Here is a 22063-nt window from a genome sequence, read left to right as displayed (position 1 = left end):
TACTGAAAGGGGTTCCTGGACCAGTGTGTTTTTAGAAGAAATTTGATGCGCAGACAGGAGGGGTGTTCCTTACTTTGTGAGAGTTGCCTGCAAAAGGTCTGTGCAATTTGCACTTCTTGAAAAGTAGTATACAGTTTTATTTTTATTTTATTGTTATTTTTTAGGATTACGGGTCTCAAGAACGTACAGGCATAGATAGCTTTAAAGAATGGTAACTGGGAGACTTTATTGTGTTTCCAGATTTCAGATTTTTTTGTCACAACTCAACATTAGTAGCTACATCGAGGTGCTGAGAAAGGCAAGGGGTGGCACTGTACAAAACGAATACATAACACATCAGCCCTTTGTATTTATAAAGAAGACATAGGGGCACAGAGGGCTCTTCCCCCAGCACATTTTCAGATTCTGTTTTCCACAGCCTTCAGTGGTCCAGGGATGTTACTAAACCAGAAATATGAGTGCCCCAGCAGAACTCACTTATAGCGCTTATGCCTCTGGGGAAACTTGAGAGAAAGTTGTGAGTGGACTGTTTTCCACTGTTTGAGAATAACACTATAAATTAGTTTTTGTACATTTTCAAGCCCAGAGCCGCAACTGAAACTTGAAAGAAAATTCTCTCTATTAACAAGAACTAACCCCACAAATTCTACAAAGGCTGGACAATAATAATTAAAGAGAACTCTTTATATCAAAAAAACTCCCTGAACCATTTTAACATATTTAAGCTGCTTTCACCTTACATTGGCTACTTACTGTCAGATGAAAAAATACCGGCTCTGGGTGATTTTCTTCCATTTGGTACTTTCCAGGGGGTAACCCTAGCTAGATCAAATGTTGTGGCCGTAGGCTATTTTATTTCTCCTCGCCTGCATGCAGTGCTTCTAGTTATGCCAATGTCACTGGTTCCAGAAGCTTTAACATATTTATTTTACCAAACATTTCTCAAAATAATTTGTCTAACGAGATGGTGATCCATAAAAGGGACGATGTGGGAAAGTGGGCCACTTTTTTTGGCATTGCCCTGGCCAAACTGTGATCCCAATCCGACCCTGATTCAAAGCTACACAAAGTGGCTTTGCGTGGCCTCATAGATATGATTTCCATGTTTGCCCCACCGGAGAGTCACAAAAAGTGACACTCCTGCAGCGCAAGTGGCTGGTAAAAGTGGCCACAAGTCTACTGCAGGCCCGAGGGAGTATAGTATACTCCACTTCTTCAGTGATACTGTCTATATCTTGCAGGGTGCAGTTCCATGAGGAATAAACATGAGCGTTTTAGGTCTTGTGCCTAGCGTTGCAGTGCACAGCACTGCACGCGCAGCGAGAGACTTCTTGTAGGTGGGTTTCAAAACTAATATAGGAATCGCACATACTCGTGCATGTGCTTTTTGTTTTCTCCCACGCTATTGGCCTTTGTGTGCGTCTTTTTAACAAAGACAGCACTCAATTGGCCAAAGGCGGGCACATTGCTCCACCAGTGGCCTATTGGTGTCGGTTACCTGCACGGCCGCCATGTGGTGTCAATCATCGTGCCCAGACACGGGCGCGATAATTGAAAGCAGATATCTCGCTGTGGCGCACACACACCACTCCTTGGACCATGAAGCGGCGTGTATGGTTCCTAGACTTTGTTGAGACGAGTCTAGCTGTAGTGTGAAAGCTGCAGATAATGGTGTTGCCAAAATCTCATGAATAGCACACGAACAGCTTGGGTGTGAGGAGATAATTATTTTTTTCTAAGATTATAGGACAAAGTTTGTGAACTGGACAAACTTATTTATGTGCACTGTTAGTGATAACGCGTTGTCTATGCTAAACCCAAATATTTCACAGATGAAGAGGGAGATTGATGGAAAAGGGATGTCATCGAAATTTTCAAAGTTGCTATTCCATCCTTTCAATCATGAGAAAATTACTATGATTGTCTTTTAATACTGTCAAACCTGGCTTTCCTGAAGCTTTAGTGGCGCCCAAGGGACTAAAGACCCTTCCTCACGGTTGCATGAGCAAGTCGCCCAAACTCAAAACAATCTTCTGGGACACATTCGAAGACTGTCCAGTGTGGGGCACCACCTAGTGGCGGTTGAGCTTACCGCCCTCATGAGAAATCTAAATGACATACAGTCAGTCACATTACATGCATTTCTATGGAGTTAAGCGACGCAAACCTGAAAAACCTCCTGTCTATACATAAAGGGTCCTTCAAGTCAGTTTTGAAAGTGGCATGGTAACCCTTCCTCCTGAGGCCGCATCAGCCATATATACTAAGGACAACAAAAAGCCTTGCGTGAGCATGCTGATAAATGGAATCATTGATCGGGTACACAGCGTTAGTGCCGTTCTGACCTCCTTTCACGATTCTTTAACCCAGTGCTGACCTTTTAGGCCGCAACACTTTGCATTCTGGGAGGTGTATTTTTACTTTGCCCATTGCAGGCATGCTGTGTGTTAGACGCGGTCGTCGTGTTTGCCAGCCAGGAGACCTTGAGAACAGAAAAAGGCGACAGCAATGAAACAGATGCCCATTTGCTGAAAGTATTTAATTTCCCATCAAAGTGCCGATGTTTCCTTTCATTTTGACTGCAGGTCAATCTTGGTACCGTGGTGCTTGAGCCACACTGCCAGTCTTAAGTGGGAATTCGACGTCATGGTCCAGAGTTTGGTTAACCACACCGTATAGACCTTCAGGAGGCAGGTGAAGCAGACCACGGGTGATAACCTGCATCAAACACTCTTTCTTCTTTTAGGGGCTGTTCGTAGCCTTGCTTCACGTTTTGGAGGTACTGAATGCACTCTTTGCAATTTGTGCTTGTTAGGTATACTAGGTATAGCTTTAGGACACCTCTAGCTCATGTGCTAGCTTCATGTATTAAATAGAACCACCATAATTAATAATACAGAAATATGTACTTATGTAGAGGGCTTTGAGTTAGTCCTTTTTATCCACTGGCCTTTAATCTTGTCATTCACATTATACTTCCATGTGGCGCTGCATGGAGAAGGCGTGGGTCAGACCTCTTCAGCCATTGGCTCTCTTGCACAGTGATTAATGGTATATTGTTTGTTCTTCCGTGAAAACCCACCTGAACAAGCTTTTCCAATGCAATAGGTCTTGCATTCACGCAAGTTTGAGCTATTGGCATTGTAAATGACAATGCCTTTTATTTTTGGTTTTGGTTTTTAAAACCTAAATAAAAGGCCTTGTCATTTACAATGCCAATAGCTTAGACTCTCACAAATGCGAGACCTGTTGCATTGCAAATGCTTGTTATCAGTAGGTTCACCCGAGTGCTTTCCAGTATACTTTCGTTTTCCCAATTCAAAAAGATGATTTCGGAGACCTCTCTTGGATTAGGATAGTGCCCAAGGTGAAAAACAATAAAAACACAAGCTTTGAGTAAACTGGGACAATGAGCAGCTGGTATCGGTGGTATACAATAAAAAAAAGCGAATAGCTCAGTACAAGATGTACCATTGTGAAAATGTCACTCAAAACTGAACTTAAGAAGCCCTACCTGAAATAAAAACAACAATAAGATAAAATAGATTTTACTGCTGTGCCTTCAACCTGAAAAAAACAAGCTACAAGCTGGACAACAAAGAAAGATCTGTCTTAAAGGACTAACAGAAGGATAGCACAAGGTCCACGGCTGGCTTTAAAGTTAATGACCCCTCACCTCCCCCCTTGCGCAGGACGCAGAAAAAATTATTACGGGACAGATTTACAAAGCCCTTGCGCCACTTTCGCATCATTTTTAACTTGGGAAAAGTGACGCAAAAGTGACGAAAAAGGCTTATGAATCTGCCCCTATGTGTTTAGCCCCACACCAGGCCCTGCAAAAATCACAAGACACTGGCAAGGGGGCAGCCCAAGCCTCGTTGAGCACATGGTTAAGGAAAGCAAGCGGATGCAACAGGCAATCCTTCCAGAGCCAGTCTCAGAGAGGGATAAGTAGAGTGTCCTTTTACGGTAGCACAACCAACGCGGTTCAAATGTACCACGTGCAACCTTCTGGGCCCAATGTCTCCCACCATGTGATGTGAAGTAAGAACATAGGACTCTCCCGGCAAGCAATCAGAAGTCAAGATGGCGCTATATAGGGCAAGTCAGTGACCAGCAGTGGGCCACCCCGGGAGTCCCTGGATCTGCGGTAATATGTAGCCCCCGAAGAGTGCTGAGCCCGAGCCGTAGGACCTCCGTTGGCATTATATAGTGCAAGTGGTCAGCAGCAGGCGATGAAAATTGTGCGCCTCCTGAGCCCCTGTACCTGCAGGGACACGTAGTCCCCAACGAGTGCTGCTCACTCCACTGGAAATCTGCAGGACGCCTCCTTAAATTATCATCCCCCCTGAAGAACTGTGGTTGATATTTGACACTTGTGACCACAGATAATAAAGGTTCTGATGCATCAAACTCTAAGAATTACTCAGATGCTTGGAACCCGCAGTTAGGTACCACAGGTCTCTGGTTGTGAACAGAATGTCGGATCCAGGTTGGACTTGTTGCAGTACCTCGCTGAATTGCCATCTCAACAAGTCCTAGATTCTCTGGTTCTCAAGTGACAAATCGCTGTACAGAGCAGCTGGTTATGCATGGCCCCTGATAGTGCCTTCATGGATATAGCTAACAATTCCACCCACCCGGGTTTAGGTTCATAGGGATGGGAGGCATCTATCTAGAGCATCTCGGTTCATGTTGTCCTTCTGATGCTCAAGATAAAAATCATATGTGGTTAATGCGGCGAATCACTGCTGTCCATCTGGGTGTTTTGTTGCAAAATTGATTGGGTTCTCACTCTAAATGTGGCCCCTTAGTGGTTTTCATTCCCATAACTGCCCATTTAAAAGCAGCATTATCAAATCATTCTTTTTTTTTTTGTTCAAAAGGTTTATTGACATTAAAAGGCATACGAAGAAATAAGTATATTAGCAAACGATACAATGGATGGAATCAAGAAAAAAGCAATAAAGCAAACCATCAAATGACAATAATTTCATGAAAAACATGGTTTAAATGAAAAGTAGTATACTGCATTTGGAGGAAGGAAGAACAAAAATACAGCAGGAGCACGGGCCATCCAGCGTATCATTAAATTGGAAAAAACGCGAAAATGAAGGAAAAGGAAAGGGAAGAAAAAGAAGAAAGAGAGGAAAGAGGAGAGACAGAGAAAGAATAGAGAAAAGAACAGGCAAAAGGTCAGAAAAGAGATAGGAAAGAAGAAAAAGAGAAAGGATCTACCGTAGTGCTACAGAAAAAGAAAGGAAAAAGACATCAGACAGACTCAACAAAGGGATATTGGTCTACCAAGCCGTTTGTAGCAAGCTCCATATACGTATCCAGTGCACCCCAAACCCCACTAGAAATAGCCGGGGAGAGATGAGCCTCTGCCACGGAGGAATGCGCGCTCCGTAGAAAAGACACCCATGCCCACCAAGTGTGATTGGAGATAGAAGAGAAAGATTTCCATTCCATTAGGATCACTTTAACCGCCACTGTCAGTAGAAGATCTAGTAACTGCAAGTCTAAAGACTCTAAATTAACCCTGGGCGTAGTGGGCGTAGTGGGGCTTCGCGGAGCTACGTGAAGTGGGCGAGAAACTACGCCCACCTCCGCACTCCGCGTAGCCCCACTACGCACCGCAGACCTCCCTCCCGCCCTCCCTAAATACTTTAAATTAAAAGTGGAAAAGAATTAAAACGCACTTACCTTGCCCGCCGCTGCCCGCCGCTGCCCGCCGCGTCCCCGGGGCTCGCTATCTTCATGGCTGCCGTCTTGTGTACTAATGCGCATGCGCGGGCGACCGTGCATGCGCATTTCTCGTGAGAAATGCGCATGCGCGGCCGCTCGCGCATGCGCATTAGATACACAAGACGGAAGCAATGAAGATAGCGAGCCCCGGGGACGCGGCAGGCAGCGGCGGGCAAGGTAAGTGCCTTTTAATTCTTTTACACTATTAATTTAAAGTATTTCGGGAGGGCGGGAGGGAGGCGGGTGGCGGCCAGCTACGCTCCGTCTGCGGAGCGTGCATAGTGCCGGATTCTTCGCCTGCTACGCAAAATGCGTAGAAGCCGGCACTACGCACACTCCGTGCACGGAACGTAGCCGCCCGCCCAGGGTTACTCTAAATGTATCGGGTCACGGGAGGCCAAAGGAACTTAGTATTAAAAATCAGCATAAGATGTTTATGTATCAAATTCCAATAAGTTTGTAAGAGGGAACATTCAAAAAACATATGAATAAAATCACCAGGAGACAATTCACAGCTCCAACAAAGGTTATCGTCCTTCAAGTTTAGAGCATGTAAGCGGACTGGAGTCCAATGGAGAAGGTTAATGGAATTTTTTTTAGATTGGATTAGGGAAGGGGCAATCTTGTTACGTAGGGAAAGCTTGCCAATAAATTGCCAAGTGTCAGGAGAGATATGAGCAATGAGATCCTGATTGAAATGATGCGACCACTTCCGTGGCGTAACAGTGTATGAAATAGACTAGAAGCCACATGGCCAGATTTAAGCCACACATGAAATAAGTTAATAGTAGGAGAAACTGGAACCAGGCGTAGTTTAGAGATAGCCACCTTAATTTTTAAAAAAGTATAGAAATCCAAGTTAGAAAGAGAAAAGTGTTGGGCTAAAGATGAAAAGGGCAAAGGATCATTGTTGGAATGATAGAGATGTTTGACTAAGGTAATCCCCTTAGATGCCCAATAACTCATGGAAGTGGCATCAATAAGAATTTTAATGCGAGGCTTACGCCATAAAGAAGACCACCATAATTTATGGATGGGAGTAGCAACCTTCCTATCAATGGAACGGACCGCAACAATGGTATCAAGAATGATAGTACGAGAGAAAGGAATAAATAAAGTGGAAGAAGTTAGAAAGTACGAAGGTGGTAAGGGAGAGGAAAGATTTTGCTCAATCAACATCCATGAGGGCATATGACTCAGGGTAGAGGAGAACCAGAGAGCCCCTTGCGAAGCTAAAAAGGCAGTTTGATATTTTTCCCAATCAGGATAATTACAACCACCTTCATCATAAGGTTTGCGCATATATTTATATGCAAGTCTAGATCGTTTATCGTTCCATAAGAACTTAGAAGTAAGGGAATCAATGTCATGGAAAAAGGAAGGAGATAGTTCAACCGGGAGCATAGAGGACACAAAATTGACGATGGGTGTGATCATCATTTTTAAGGTTTGGAGGCGCCCCCACCAAGAAATATGTTTAGGGGACCAGGTTTCCAAAATATGACGGACCTTAGTGAGAGTTTGCGCCTCATTATAGAGTACAGTGTCATGCAGGGTACTACAAAACCAGATCCCTAAATATTTAAGACGTTTGGATTGCCACTTAATGCCAGCTGTGCCCATATGAGATGGGAAACAATACGCATTTAAGGGGAACAACTCTGTTTTATCTTTGTTAAGGGTATAACCAGAAACCCTAGAAAAGAGAGCAATAGTGTCTGTAATAGCGGGAATAGCCAATTCAATGTCATCCGAGAAAATGAGGACATCATCAGCATATGCAGCTGACTCAATGCAGGAGGAGCCAAAGGTAAAACCCTTGATATTCGGATGGAGATCAATAAGCCTAAGGAGTGGGTCAATGGATAACAGAAAAAGAAGAGGGGAAAGAGGAAAACCCTGTCTGGTTCCTTGACGGAGATTAAAAAAAGAAGAGGTCGCCCCATTAACTCTAATATTCGCTCTAGGTTGGGAGTAGAGAGACATAACCATATTAATAAAGGAATCGCCAAGATTGTGGGCACGAAGGACAGCACGTAAAAAAGGCCAGGAAACCTTATCAAAAGCCTTCTCGGCATCAAGGGCTAGCGCGGCTGCTGGTAATGTAGAGCGTTTTGCAGTACCCAAAATGTGACAAAAGGTACGGATATTATCCCTAGCTAACCTAGACTTAACAAAGCCTTTTTGAGAAGGATGAACGAGCTTGGGGATAAAAGATTCTAGACGTTTGGCAAGAATTTTGGCAAAAATCTTAGCTTCCATGTTAAGGAGAGAAATGGGGCGATAATTCTTAGGATCTGAGTGATCTTTACCGTCTTTAGGTATGAATACAATTGTAGCATCAGCCGCAGATCCCAAAACGGAACCATTCTGAATGAAAGTATCAAAAACGGATTTAAGGTGAGGGACCACAGAAGGTAGAAAAGTCTTATAAAACATAATAGGATAACCGTCTGGTACAGGGGCTTTACCAGATTGAGTAGCAAGAATAGCCGACGATATTTCCTCCGACGAAATAGGAGAGCCCAATTTATCTCCATCTGCCGAGGAAATGTACCGGATAGGAATAGTGCGCAAGAATTCCTGACATTGATTGAAAGAAGCTTGATTAGAAGGGGTGTATAAATTATCGTAAAACTCTCGAAAAACCTCAAGAATTTCCGGAGTCTTAAATTTTGGCGAACCGGTTTTATCGGTGATGGAACATATCTGAGAAGATTTAAAATTGGATTCCTGATATTTCAAGGTGGTAGCAAGGATTTTGCCAGCCCGGTTTTTCAACAATAAACGTTTAGATTTTTGGGCTTGAACTCAGATATGAGCTCTCTTAGTGACTATAGAATTATATGAGTATTTTAAGTTCTTAATGGTTAACAAAAGTTGGGGATCTTCCGAACTACAAAAAAGAAGTTTGTTACGTTTAATGGAGTCTGCCAAATCCTGCAACTCTTTTTTGATGTCTGCATTCCTCTTTGTCATACATTTGATAATATGACCTCGGAGTGTGCATTTAAAAGCATCCCACAACACAATGGGGGAGCCCACCGAACCGTCATTATCAGAGAAGAAATTAGCAATCTCCTCCTGTAGATCCCGGACTTGAGGCGCATCATGAAGAATCTCAGTATTCATTCTCCAAGAGCGAGGTCGTGGTGAAGGGGACAGATGTAAGAGAGAAAAGGAGACAGCAGCATGGTCAGAAACAAGAATAGGATGGATATGTGGAGAAGATGAGAATGGTAAGAGAGATGAATGAACTAAGAGGTAATCAATACGAGAGAAACTAGAATGAGGAGAGGAGAAGAAAGAAAAATTACTGCCAGTAGGATTATGAAGGCACCAAATATCCTGGAGAGTGTGGACAGAGCACATATTTAAAAGTTGTTTATGGGCTCTAGGAGGGCGGAATGAGAAAGCTGAGCTTCTGTCTAGTAAAGGGTCCAGTGGCAAATTAAAGTCACCGCCAACAATTAAGTTGCCCTGATGAGGAGTATCAGCAAGTTTTTTGATAATACCATGCCAGAAGGAAGGATCATCATTGTTCGGAGCATATATATTCAAAACATAGAGATCAGTTTGGCCATTAGAGAGTCTAGACAACAACCAACGACCTTCCGAATCGTGTTCCGCTGAAATCACCGATAAGCCAGAAGATTTAGAAATTAATGTAATCACACCGTTCTTCTTACCCAAAGCATCTGAACACACCACATCTAGGACCCAATCTTTCCTCAGAAAAAGCGCCTCCTTATAGGAAACTTTCGTTTCTTGAAGTAGCACCGAGTCCGAAGAAAGAGATTTACAATAATCCAAAATTTTGGTTCGTTTCACAGGATGGTTCAAGCCTCTAACATTAAGGGACAAAATATTTAACCCAGGCATAATACCACAAAAGTCCACAATCCGTGAGACGTTGATGAAAGCGGTGGGAACCCACAAAGAAAATCATATTGATACAGAGACAAGACAGACACTATAAGGTAGTAGCACCAGAGGAAGATCGAAAAGAAAAAGGAAAAGGAAAGAGAGAAAAGAGGAAAGAAGAACGAGAAAAAGGGGAGAGGAAAGAAACAGAAACAGAGAAGAAAAGTCAAAGTCAAAGCAGAAGAAGAAGGACCATGAAGGGTCAAAGTCATACACGGGGGGACATGAAGGGACCAACAAGAGAAGCAGTCAGGAGAGATATAGAATAGATAATAGAAACCCCCTAATAAAGATAAAAATAAACAAAAAGGCATAAAAGGTCAGAGAAAATAAGAACCCATAAAGAGGAGGAGTAAGCTAATGTAAGAAAACTGAAGAATAAGAGAAGAAACAAAAAGATAGGCCTAGGAAGCAATATAGCGCAGTAAAATCCTTAGGAAGAGAAGCAGTATGAAAAAAAAGAGAAATTCAGCAATGAAGAGCATTGAAGGGAACAGGGAGCATGTAGATATCTAGAGAAAAAACGCATCAACTTTGCACAGCCAAAAGGCCGAAAGAACAAATGCAACTCTATGTAGGTAGGTAAGTAAAAAATATATAGTTAAGAAGCATTATAAACTACATAAGTACAATAACAGATATGAGCGGGTAGAAGGAAAAATGTATATAGTACATCGCCAAAACAGGAGTGCATATAATAATTCATAAGAAAGAATAAAACATAGTATGCATCATTGGATATAGAAGGATAAACAAAGAGAGGGAAAAAGAAAGAATATATCTAAACCATATAGTGTATGAGGCAAAAACCGAGGGACTATCGTTGCACTTATCAAATATAAAAGACCACCAACAACAAGGCATATAATACAAACATTTCATATATCATAAAAATAGAGTGAAAAGAAACAGGAAGAAAAAGAAAGAGAGAAACACATCGTACAAACAGAATAGAAAAAAGAAAAAGGAAGACAAGGTAAGAAAATAGACATATATGAAAGAAGGAAAGATAAAGAAAGGCCGTAAGACTAGACGAAAATGAGATTGCAAAGGAGAAAGAAGATAGACTATAATACGATTACAACTGAAGAGAAAGAAACACACATGATACATAGGATAGAGACACATAACGCAGAAGAAATTGAGAAGCCGAAATATAGAACAACAAGTAATACAAATATTACTGTGTAATAGGAAAAGAGCATCCTGAGAGAAGCATAAGAGAACATCCTAACAGGAGCATAAGAAATATCCTACAGAACAAGGTTATTGGAGTCAGGTTCCAGAAGCACCAGGAGCAGGAGAGGAGTCCATCTGGAATTCGAGCTGGTTATCCAGAAATGAGGAGAGCTCAGAAGGTTCCTGAAAAATTGTCGAGCGACCTTTGAAGGTAATACGAAACTTCGAGGGACCAACAAAGGAGAAAGGAATAGACATATCTAGGAGGCGTTTCCATAGATTGAGAAAACCTTTCCGTCGAATAACAGTGTCTCTGGCAAAGTCTTGAGAGATAGCAATACGATGACCTTCCCAGCTTACCGCCTTAACTTTCCTCATGTGGGCCAAAATCTGCTCCGAATGTTGATGACTCAGCGGCTTAAAAATGACCGCCCTTGGTTGAGCAGATGACTTGGAACGGAAAGGTGGCACACGATGAGCTCTCTCAATTTCAAAGTCATTCTGGAAGGAAATTTGAAGGGTCGAAGGAATCCACTGATACAAAAAGTCTATCATAGAGGAGGCTGACTTCTCTGCCTCCTCAGGCAGACCAAAAATGCACAGATTACTCCTTCGATTTCGATCCTCCTGAGCAGTGAGGTCCCTTCGTAAAGCCGCCATAGAACGTTCCATTTGGTGAAGTGACTTAGAGTGTTGTTGCGCAGTATCCTCCACACCACTTATGCGTGCTTCAGCATTGGTAACTCGAAGAGACAATGCTTTGAAATCATTCAGAATAGCCGCCACCTCCACTTGTAATAAGTCTGTATTGTTTTTTGTAGATTGCGCAATATCATGGACCGCATTCAAGCGAGATAAGATAGTGTCCAAGGTGGAAGTAGAGTCTTTCTGTGAAGATTCCGGAGTAGGAGACGTTTGCTTAAGCCTCTTCAAAGCACCTTTAGAGGCTTTTGTGGTGGGAGAAGGACCCATGTTGTCAGCCATATAGAACGGGAATGAGAAATTACAAAGGAGCTTCCGTAAATCTGAAAGAGACACACCTCGTGCAGTCGGGCTGGCGTCCGATAAGTAGTATTCAAAAAATAAGGAAAAAGAGAAATATCACCAGTCGTAATCACTGACGAGTAGGTTCTGAAGAGAAAACGCGAGCGACGCCACCAAATTCAAAATGGCGGACGCCCGCGAAGTCCCGTGAGCTGCACCTTCAAAGAGTAAAAAATAGTATTACCTAGTGGCAAAGAGATGTGAAATGCCTATCAAACTGGTCACGGCATAATCCCAAATCGAAAATGCCGATTCTAGGCAAGAAGTGCCACCTCTGGGGATAAAAAAATCGTCCTGACAGTCTCAAGTGTCCCGGAGTTCAAGCACGAACCGCCATCTCGCAGCAGCGCGCAAGCCACGCCCCCTTATCAAATCATTCTTTACTGATCCTGAGACTGGCATAAACCACAGGCTGCAGGACCAAATGCGTCCACTTCAGAAACCTCATAAGGAAACCGAGCATCTCCCATCAAAGCTGTTGATCCCCTCCTGACATTATATCATTGTCTAGACTCTGATAGTGGGTTTTGGAGTTACAATATTGTATACAAGGCACACATTGTTGTTCTGAAAGATTCCTGCCTATCGTATTTAGAGATGTCTGACTGCATGGCAAGACCTCGGTGACTTTAAAGGAGGCATCACCATGGCAGCTCTTCTGAAGCATTGAAAGTTTGTGAGTGGCTGCTATGTTTCATACAGCCACTAAGCAAACCTTTTGGTTTTACGAAAACAAACTCCAAAAGCAACAGTTTGTTTTGGGGAAACAAAAAAAGAATGACTCTGGCAATCTTCTCCCCAGCGGCGTGGGGCTCATTTTGTCTCTTTTTTTCTAAATCCGGGACCGCCAGGCTTTTCTTAGCAGGCACAGGCAGGAAAAGAGTAACCCAGAAAATTTCCCTAAATAGGGCGGAAAGTGCTAGGAACTTACACTTACAGCCCTAAGACTATGGGGTGATGGTGAAAGGGTTCTGCAAGTGAAAATATGAACGTTTTCCGAAATAGAGTAGGGGAACTGTCCCTTTGGTAAACATGCTACCCACAACATTTGTGGAGGACTAACCTGGCTGCCAGGCTCTAAATGAGGCCATCAGTTACCTGTGAATCACGAAAATGTAGATGATTGGAATCAAGCGTTTAGCTCTTTCTGTGCGTATCAGCAGTCGGCGATATGTCCCTCGGCACATTGATCTTTTCCAGTTTTTTTCGCCTGCAGGGAAGCAGGATCCTGTGCAGTACTTCATTTGTAAAACACATAAGTGCCAGGCCCTGGTCAGCAGGCCAATGCAGCTTGTACCATCCATTGCCCATGCCAGCACTGGCAATGACAGTGCCAACACAGATACTAACCATCACACTCCCACAAGTGTGACAATTCAGACTATTCCAGGCAACCAACACTATAAAAATGGATTGGGCTGCATGTATTAGTCATTTTGAATGTATTCTGAATTAATAAATGACTATTGTTGAGCTCATTTCTATATTAGAAAGACATCTCCACCATGTGTCAGACTGTCATAAGTTCCGGTGTTGACAACAAAGTCCTGGTGCTGGCACCTGAAACCACTGGCTCAATGAAACTGGTCCTGTACAGTCTTGGAAGAAAATACAGTTAGAGTAGATTGTACCCCATTGCCAATGACCGCTTAACCAGGGCATAGGATGCCAATACGAATTGCCAGAAGTGGTAACATGAGGAAGGGTGTGATCCACAATGTTCAACCCCATCTTTCCTGATGTGTCTGGGCCCAAACTTATCAGGTCTGCAAATTCCAGACCTGATCATTTCAGGCCTGGAGACAGTTGTCTAGAACCTTCCTGCAGAGCTGCAATGCCTGACCCAACTTGCACACACACTTCAGATGGGGCAAGCAGGAAACGCTTCTTCCAGCTTAAGTGGAAATTAACCTGTCTTCCTGTGGCTCCAACTAAACAAAAATTAGTATGCAGTTCCTACCAAGACAAGCAGGGTTTAGTGTGCTTTATGCAAGTGCTCCATTATTGGTATGGAGTCATAAAAGCATAGAGAAGAGTCCTCTCCTTTCGGAAAAAGACCCTCACACACCCAGCCAGCTAGGTGTCTTGCTTCATCATTGGGTCTGCTCCTTATCAGGTCGGCTGTGCAAAACCCGATCGGCACCCGTGATGAGGCCTTCTTGGCGGAGATCTTTTTTCCTTCATGCCAGTGGGTGAGGTGCGTGTGAGGGTCCTAGATCAGTGAAGGTGAAAGTGTGGTGTGAGCAGGTGAATTAAAATAGGGGAGGTGGTCCACTCAAAAACATTTTAACGAACGTGGCCCCTGCCATAATTAAAAAATATAACATAAGATGCGTATCTTCACTCTAAGGATGTGAAGTTGAAGCGCTTATGGAAAAAGGTCAACATGTTTCTTGCCTTCCTATTTATTAGACGGCAATTTGTCAGGACCAATAAGATCTACCTACACTTTTTGGTAGTGGTCGACAAGGGTTAAAGAGTGAATGTGACCACCATTACAGCACCCTAAAAAGTGGTACCTTGTAGATCATAAAATCACAACCCCATTAGGGTCAAAACCGCACGGCATCCGAACCGGCTCGTGTAGACACTCAAGTGTAGTGTTAGTTTCACTGAAGAAAGCAGGCGTCGGTCCTACCCCCATGAAGCCGGTCCGGGTAGGAAACTGGTCCTGTACAGTCTTGCAAAGAAATACAGTTAGAGTACATTGTAACCCATTGCCAATGAACTCTTAACCAGGGCATAGGATGCCAATACAAATTGTCAGAAGTGGTAACATGAGGAAGGGTTTGAGCCACACTGTTCAACCCCATCTTTCCTGATGTGTCTGGGCCCAAACTTATGAGGTCCGCAAATTCCAGACCTGATCATTTCAGGCCTGGAGACAGTTTTCTAGAACCTTCCTGCAGAGCTGCAATGCCGGGCCCAACTTACACACACCCTTCAGATGGGGCAAGCAGGAAAAGCTTCTTCCAGCTGAAGTGGAAATGAACCTGTCTTCCTGTGGCTCCAACACACCTTCCACTGCCCACACAGAAAAAAGAAAAAGCCATTTATCTGCTCCAAGCAGAAGGCAAATGTTTGCAGATTGGGCCCTTCAATTCCCCTGGAAGAGGAAAATATGCAGTCATTGACCCAGTATTGCTGGATAAGTATTGTATTCCCTATTCAGAGGGGAAACATTTGTAATTCCCACTTTCACACAGAGACACACAGCCCGATGAGATGTAGGGAGATTGGTGACACCTTTGATAATAGGTGTTAAATAAAGGAGGAGCCATATGACAGCTTGATTGAAATTGAGGAGGGATGAAATACAGCAACACTACCCCTACTTCTGCGCTCCCTATTCTTGATGAAAATATGGTAGTTTAGAGAGAGCAGATTATTTATGCGGGTGTTGGAAATGGCACTTTTTGCAGGGTTATCCCCAAACTTTTTGCTTCTTCCTCTTATTTTTTCCTGATCTGCTGTTGTTGGTTTTAGGACTCTGGGCACTTTATCACTGCTAATCAGTGCTAAAGTGCATATGCTCTCTGTGTAAATTGTGTTATGGATTGGTGTTTCCATGATTGGATATTTGATTTACTTGTTAGTCACCAGTAAAGTGCACTTTGTGTGCCAGGGTCCTTAAATCAAATGCTATTAGTGGATCTGCAGCACTGATTGTGCCACCCAAGTGAGTAGCCTTAAAAAGGTTACTCAACCCTGCCATTGTAGAGTCTGCGCACAGTTGGTCACTGCCATGTCGACCTGGCCAGAGCACACACTTGCCAGTCCCTAAATTTCCCTTTTCTTACATGTCAGCACCCCTAAGGAAGGCCAAAGGTGCCCCTGTGAGCAGGGTGCAGTGTATGTGAAAGGTAGGACATGCCCTGGTGTGTGTTGCATGTCCTGATAGTGAATTACAGCCCATTTCGTTTTCACTATTGCAAGGCTACCTGTTCTCCATAGGACAGAATGGGAAGTTTGTTTATAACATCTTATGAACATAACTGGCCCTGGGACCTAGGTGGGAAAATAAAATTTAGTATGCCTGAACTCCGAATCTAGCGATGCATCTTTTAGTAAAGGTGATTTTTACATTCTGTGTTTGAAAATACAACTTTTAGGAAATAGGTATTTTCTTGCTCAGTCATCCTGTGTGCCTCTGCTGGAATGTGGATTGCCTGTCTGGGTTTTGGATGACAGATGGCTAGGAAGCAAGGGTGGCTCCCGATTGTCTAGGTAGGTCAGGAAAGGGCTGAATAGACCTGGGCTGTGATGGGGAAGAGGGAGGAGATTTCCTTGCACCTCATTTGGATACAAATACTGGATCAAGAAGACTGCCAATAAAAAGAGCTGGAGAAGCTGTGAGGAGGGACTAGCACTTTGCTGTGTGCTTTGCTGTGTTGGCCTACAGTGGCTGCTTCTGTCTTGGACAGTGAAAGGACTGGGCTGAACTTTCTGCAATCTATTTTTTTGAGTTTCTCTAAGGGCTTAAGGTAGAGCTTGCCCCCTGCTCAAGAAGTCTCAGGAACAGCAGACTTCAAGCTCCCCTGCCCTCAGCACTGGGGACTGTGTGTTTTGTGCTGCAATGGAAGAAAAGCAACTCAACGTCGTCTACGACGTCGCTGCCAATTCAGTGTTCTGAAGGCACCACAGAGGGCACAGCCGCAATGTCGCATTGTGGCCCTGATCTCACCGACGCCGCCTGCTGATGCCGCCACCGAGCCATTGCTCGCTTCGCGACCTGTGGGCACAGCACTCTGCACCGCCTCGCTTCACGACGACGCCTATGCCTCCCCGATGCTGCCAAAATCAATGCCGCTGCTTGCACCGTGGTTCAAGGGCACTGCTCGTAAAGTTACACAAGACACCATCCTCAACCTGCACAGCAGCTTTGGCCTACTGATGCCAGCACCATCGACTCCAGTTCATCAGCCGATGATAGCGCTTCAGCAACAACGACGATGCTGCTTAGGAGGGGACCTTTTGGAATCGATCAGCATTTTGGCAAAAAGCGTGCACGTTTTGTATTGCTTTCTACTGCAACGTGTGTACGTTTGGTGTTTCCCTTGTGGGAGCGAGCAGCAGCGCCATATGTTAGCAATTATCGCACCTTGCTGCTCGCTCCTGCAAGGGAAACGCCGGACATGCCCTTAGCGTCTACAGGCACAGGCACTCAGGGGCCATATGTTTATGTGGATGCACTTCCCTCCACTACTTTGAGGGGTTTAGAGATGCCTGCATTTCTCTTCAGTCTTACTAACCGGCAGCAGTGCGTTCCTCCGACATGTGCAGGGCTCATAAACGAATGATGTCGTCGGTATCGTTGGTTTCAAGGCACTGTGCACATTAATGCTAAGCCTTTTGGAGAGACTCCCTGACTCACAGGCTGCACTGTTTGTGTGAACAGTTCATGGGCCACAGCAGTCACACTTGAAATGCCCTCTGTACAGAAAGGCACACCCGCAGGAAGGGCTGACAACACAAGCCAATGAAGAGGTGTGATCTGATATAGCGCCTGCTGTAGACTTAGCTGCCTCTTGGCATTATAGGAGCAAGGAGGTACCTGAAGCAATGCACATGCAATTTCAGAGCGGATTTCAATTGATAACGATTCTAGAAAGCTGCCTCGATAACGCAATGACTGCTTCCCAGTCCAACAGTGTTGAAGGAAATGCATGGTTCCCTGATCTACCAGATCTCCATGCAGCATACAAATGTAGTTTCATGTTTAACTCTTGGTGGTTGTCTCACGTGCTGTTTGTTTCATACAAATGTAGTTTCATGTTTAACTCTTGGTGGTTGTCTCACTTGCTGAGAGAAAACTCACTCCTTCAGACTTGTGCAGATGCTAATTTTCTTGATCTTCACCATCTCCCCTACTGCGAGTGGGGCCGAGGGGGGTGCTCTCCAGTCAGATAATGAGCCCAGGTCACTCAGCACTGGGAATTTTTGGCTTAGGTCAATAAACAAGGTGGGTGCAGGGGGTTGCAGAGGGGATAATAGCCTTCTATTTACCATACTTAGGGCTGCCATCATAGCCTCCTGCTCCCAGGGTGATGCTTTGAAGACACAGCTTTAGGCGAGATCATATATCACCCTGGCAGCCACTCTGCTGGTAGCCAGAGACGTCCCCAGCACAACTTCCATCACAGCCCATCAGAAAGACCTGCACTGGCTACCAGTCAAGAAGAGGATCCCCTTCAAGCTCCTCACCCATGCCCATAAAGCTCTTCAAAACGCCGGACAAGCATATCTCAACAAGTGTCTCAACTTCTACAGCCCGAACCGCCAGCTTCGCTCTGCCAACCTCGCCCTCGCCACCGTCCCACGCATCCACAGGACCACCACCGGTGGCAGATCCTTTCCCTACCTCTCGGCCAAGACATGGAACACCCTCGACACACAGCTGCGACTGACCTGCTGACCTGCTGACCTTCAGGAGACTCCTCAAGACCTGGCTGTTCGAGCAGTAGCTGCACCCCCACCCCCGCTCAGCGCCTTGAGACCCTCACGGGTGATTAGTGCACTTTATAAATATGTGATTGATTGATTGAGATGGAAGGGCAAGGTGGGATGGACTCACTCCTCACATTTGCTCAGCCTCAGGGTACAGACCTGGGGCAACATGACCAGTCTCAACCTACCATGCCTGGGTGGAGCTTTCCTTGGGTTGAGAACAGAGGTCTCATCCAAGGGGTGGAATAGGCCACATCACTTTGTCGGCCATGGTGGTACTGTCTGCCTACTGGGATGCATCTGTGAGCAAGTTAAGATTAGGTGCTGCACTAATGGGGTCCAAAAGTGAGGACAAGGATTCCACATGGGCCAGCTCGGTACACAGACATAATTTCGACCTCAAAAATTTCGACATACACAAATATCGAGTCAAAAATATAGACTAGACATAATATCTACCAGACATAATATCGACTACAAAAATATCGATTACTATCGATATTAATAGCAAAAATATAGATTCAAAAATATAGACTAGACATAATATCGAGTAGATAGAATATAGACAACAAAAATATGTCAAATTAGGTGTTTTATAATTTGTAATAATTGTGTAATATAAATCTGTAGCGGGTTGTGGGTTTATAGGGGAATAGGGTGGGAAGTAATTTAAATATAATTATATAAATATGTAATATAATAGTAATTGTTAATTTATTAATAATTGTTAATTAATTAAATTATAATTGGTAATTAATAGTAATTGAATAATTGATAAATCATTACTTTTTACTATATTATTTTTTTTAGCGGGTTGTGGGTTTATAGGGGAATAGGGTGGGAAGTAATTTAAATATAATTATATAAATATGTAATATAATAGTAATTGTTAATTTATTAATAATTGTTAATTAATTAAATTATAATTGGTAATTAATAGTAATTGAATAATTGATAAATCATTACTTTTTACTATATTTTTTTTTTAGCGGGTTGTGGGTTTATAGGGGAATAGGGTGGGAAGTAATTTAAATATAATTATATAAATATGTAATATAATAGTAATTGGTTTTTTTTTGTTGTTTTTTTTTTGTCCTCATCTCACCTTTGGTACTTGCAAAAGAAAGACACCAGCAACCCTTTCTCTCTTGGTAATTAATAATAATTGAATAATTGATGAATCATTAGTTTTTACTATATTATTTTTTTTAGCGGGTTGTCGGTTTATAGGGGAATAGGGTGGGAAGTAATTTAAATTTAATTAATTAAATATGTAAATTAATAATAATTGTTAATTAATTATTATTTGGTAAATAATTAAAATATAATTGGTAATTATAAATATTTACAGAATAAATAAATAATAATTAGTAAATTAATTTCTGTAGTGGGTTGTGAGTTTATAGGGGGATAGGGTGGGGAGTAATTTAATAATAACTAATTAAATATGTTAATTAATTAAATTTGTTAATTAATTAATAATTGACCATTAAATAAAATTTACTTTGTAAATAAAAGTAATTGGTTTTGGAAATTAAATTTAAGTTTTGGGTTTTTGGGTAAAGGGGTATTGTTAGGGTTCAGGGTCAGTTTGGGGTTTTTGGGTAAAGGGGTATTTTTAGGGTTCAGGGTCAGTTTTCGGTTTTTGGGTAAAGGGGTATTTTTAGGGTTCAGGGTCAGTTTTTAGTTTTTGAGTAAAGGGGTATTGTTAGGGTTCAGGGTCAGTTTTTAGTTTTTGGGTAAAGGGGTATTTTTAGGGTTCAGGGTCAGTTTTTAGTTTTTGGGTAAATGGGGTATTTTTAGGGTTCAGGGTCAGTTTTTAGTTTTTGGGTAAAGGGGTATTGTTAGGGTTCAGGGTCAGTTTTTAGTTTTTGGGTAAAGGGGTATTTTTAGGGTTCAGGGTCAGTTTTTAGTTTTTGGGTAAAGGGGCATTTTTAGGGTTCAAGGTCAGTTTTGGGTTTTTGGGGTACAGGGGTACAGTGTAAAAATAAAGTAAAATTACATTTAAATTAAATTAATTTAATGATATATATATATATATATATATATATATATATATATATATATGTATTATTTTTGGTGATATAATTATTTTATTTATATTAAATATTTATTAATATTACATTTATTTAATAATTATTTCTAAGTTTATATTAAATATATTTATATATATTATTTTTAACTTAATTTTAAGACATTTAAAAAATCGATATTTTTACAGTCTATATTTTTGTAAGTCGATATTTTGGAGTCGATATTTTGGTACTTACCTGTTTGAAGATAGGCTGTCGATATTTTGTACTTCGATATTTTCGACTCGATATTTTGTATGTCGATTTTTTTGATTTCGATATTCTGTCAGTGATCCGCCAGCTCAGAGGCTCAGGAGAGAGTAGATAGAGGGATCTAACCGAATTCCGAGGGTCATAGAATTGTCAAGGGCCTCTGTGGTAGAGGACCATTGTCCATGTTCAATCGCATGAGCAGGATAATCCATCAAGGTATTAATTATTCTACCTTGGCTTTAGGCTGGAAGGGGAGTAATGTTGGATATTCCCCCCTCTACAGGGTCACCCTCAAACCTTTTACCTTCACCCTCCCCTTTTGCTAAATTTGTTTTTGCTGGCCATAGGACTTTGTACACTGCTAAACAGTGCTAAAGTGCTCGTGCTCACTCCCCTAAACATGTTAATGTTGTTTCTCACCTGATTGGACATTTCATTTATGTGTAGATCCCTAGTAGAGTGGTATACCATATACCCAAGTCCATTGAATGCTACTAGTGGACCTCAAGCGCCTATTGTGCCCCTACATAAGTAACCTCTTTAAGCATGTACTAGATCTACAGTTTCAGCTAGAATGCAATGTTAAACTGCAAATTCAACTTGCCAATATAACCCTCTTGCCAAGCCTAAACCAACCCTTTTATTACAAATACATCATCCTAAGGTAGGCCCTAGGTAGCCCACAGGGCAGGGTGCCTTGTAGTTAAAAGGTTGGACATGTACTTTTAAGTTTTACGTATCCTGGTAGTGATGTCATGTGGTCACAATTTAGGCATGGCAGGAACATCACCATTTTGTTTGCTCACATTTAAAATTGACATATTTTCATGAATGCTGACACTTGACACACTTTTTGCTTGCATGCTTGCACGGATAATGTTCTATGCAATAACTTTGCTTACATTTACAAGTCTTCGTAGGGACATTATTAAAGCCTTGAATATTCTGTACAAAAGTTAAAGTTCACTGTGCAAAATGATGCTGCTTATTATTGTTCGTCAGTGACAGCTTTGTCAGGGTAGAATCACAATCAGCTTGACTGGGACTTTGGCATGGAAACGTGGGTGATGTTTATTATATAAATGACATAATTCCTTTGTTTAGTTAGAGCAGCGTTTCACTGGGACTATGTGGATTAACAGCTCAACTGATTCCTGTTTACCTCCTGTGAGGAATGAAGCCCAACTCTCCACCAAGAACGGCTCCCTGATGACACTTACCCACAGGTAACAGGGGAGTTAGATCACCCTACAGGGATTCTGGCAGAGTCATCCACCTTGGGCACACTAGGATAGCTACAGCTAGGTAGGAGTACACAACGGTACTGTACGTATATGCAAGCATATATTCTCAGTAAACGACAAAATGGTTGAATTGTTTATCTCTTCACCATTCTCGAAATGCTGATCACACTATTCTGTTTCCTTCTACTGATT

The sequence above is a fragment of the Lissotriton helveticus genome, chromosome 9 (assembly GCF_964261635.1).
Source record: "Lissotriton helveticus chromosome 9, aLisHel1.1, whole genome shotgun sequence".
Lineage (NCBI taxonomy): Eukaryota > Metazoa > Chordata > Amphibia > Caudata > Salamandridae > Lissotriton > Lissotriton helveticus.
Note: the sequence above shows the minus strand (reverse complement) of the source record.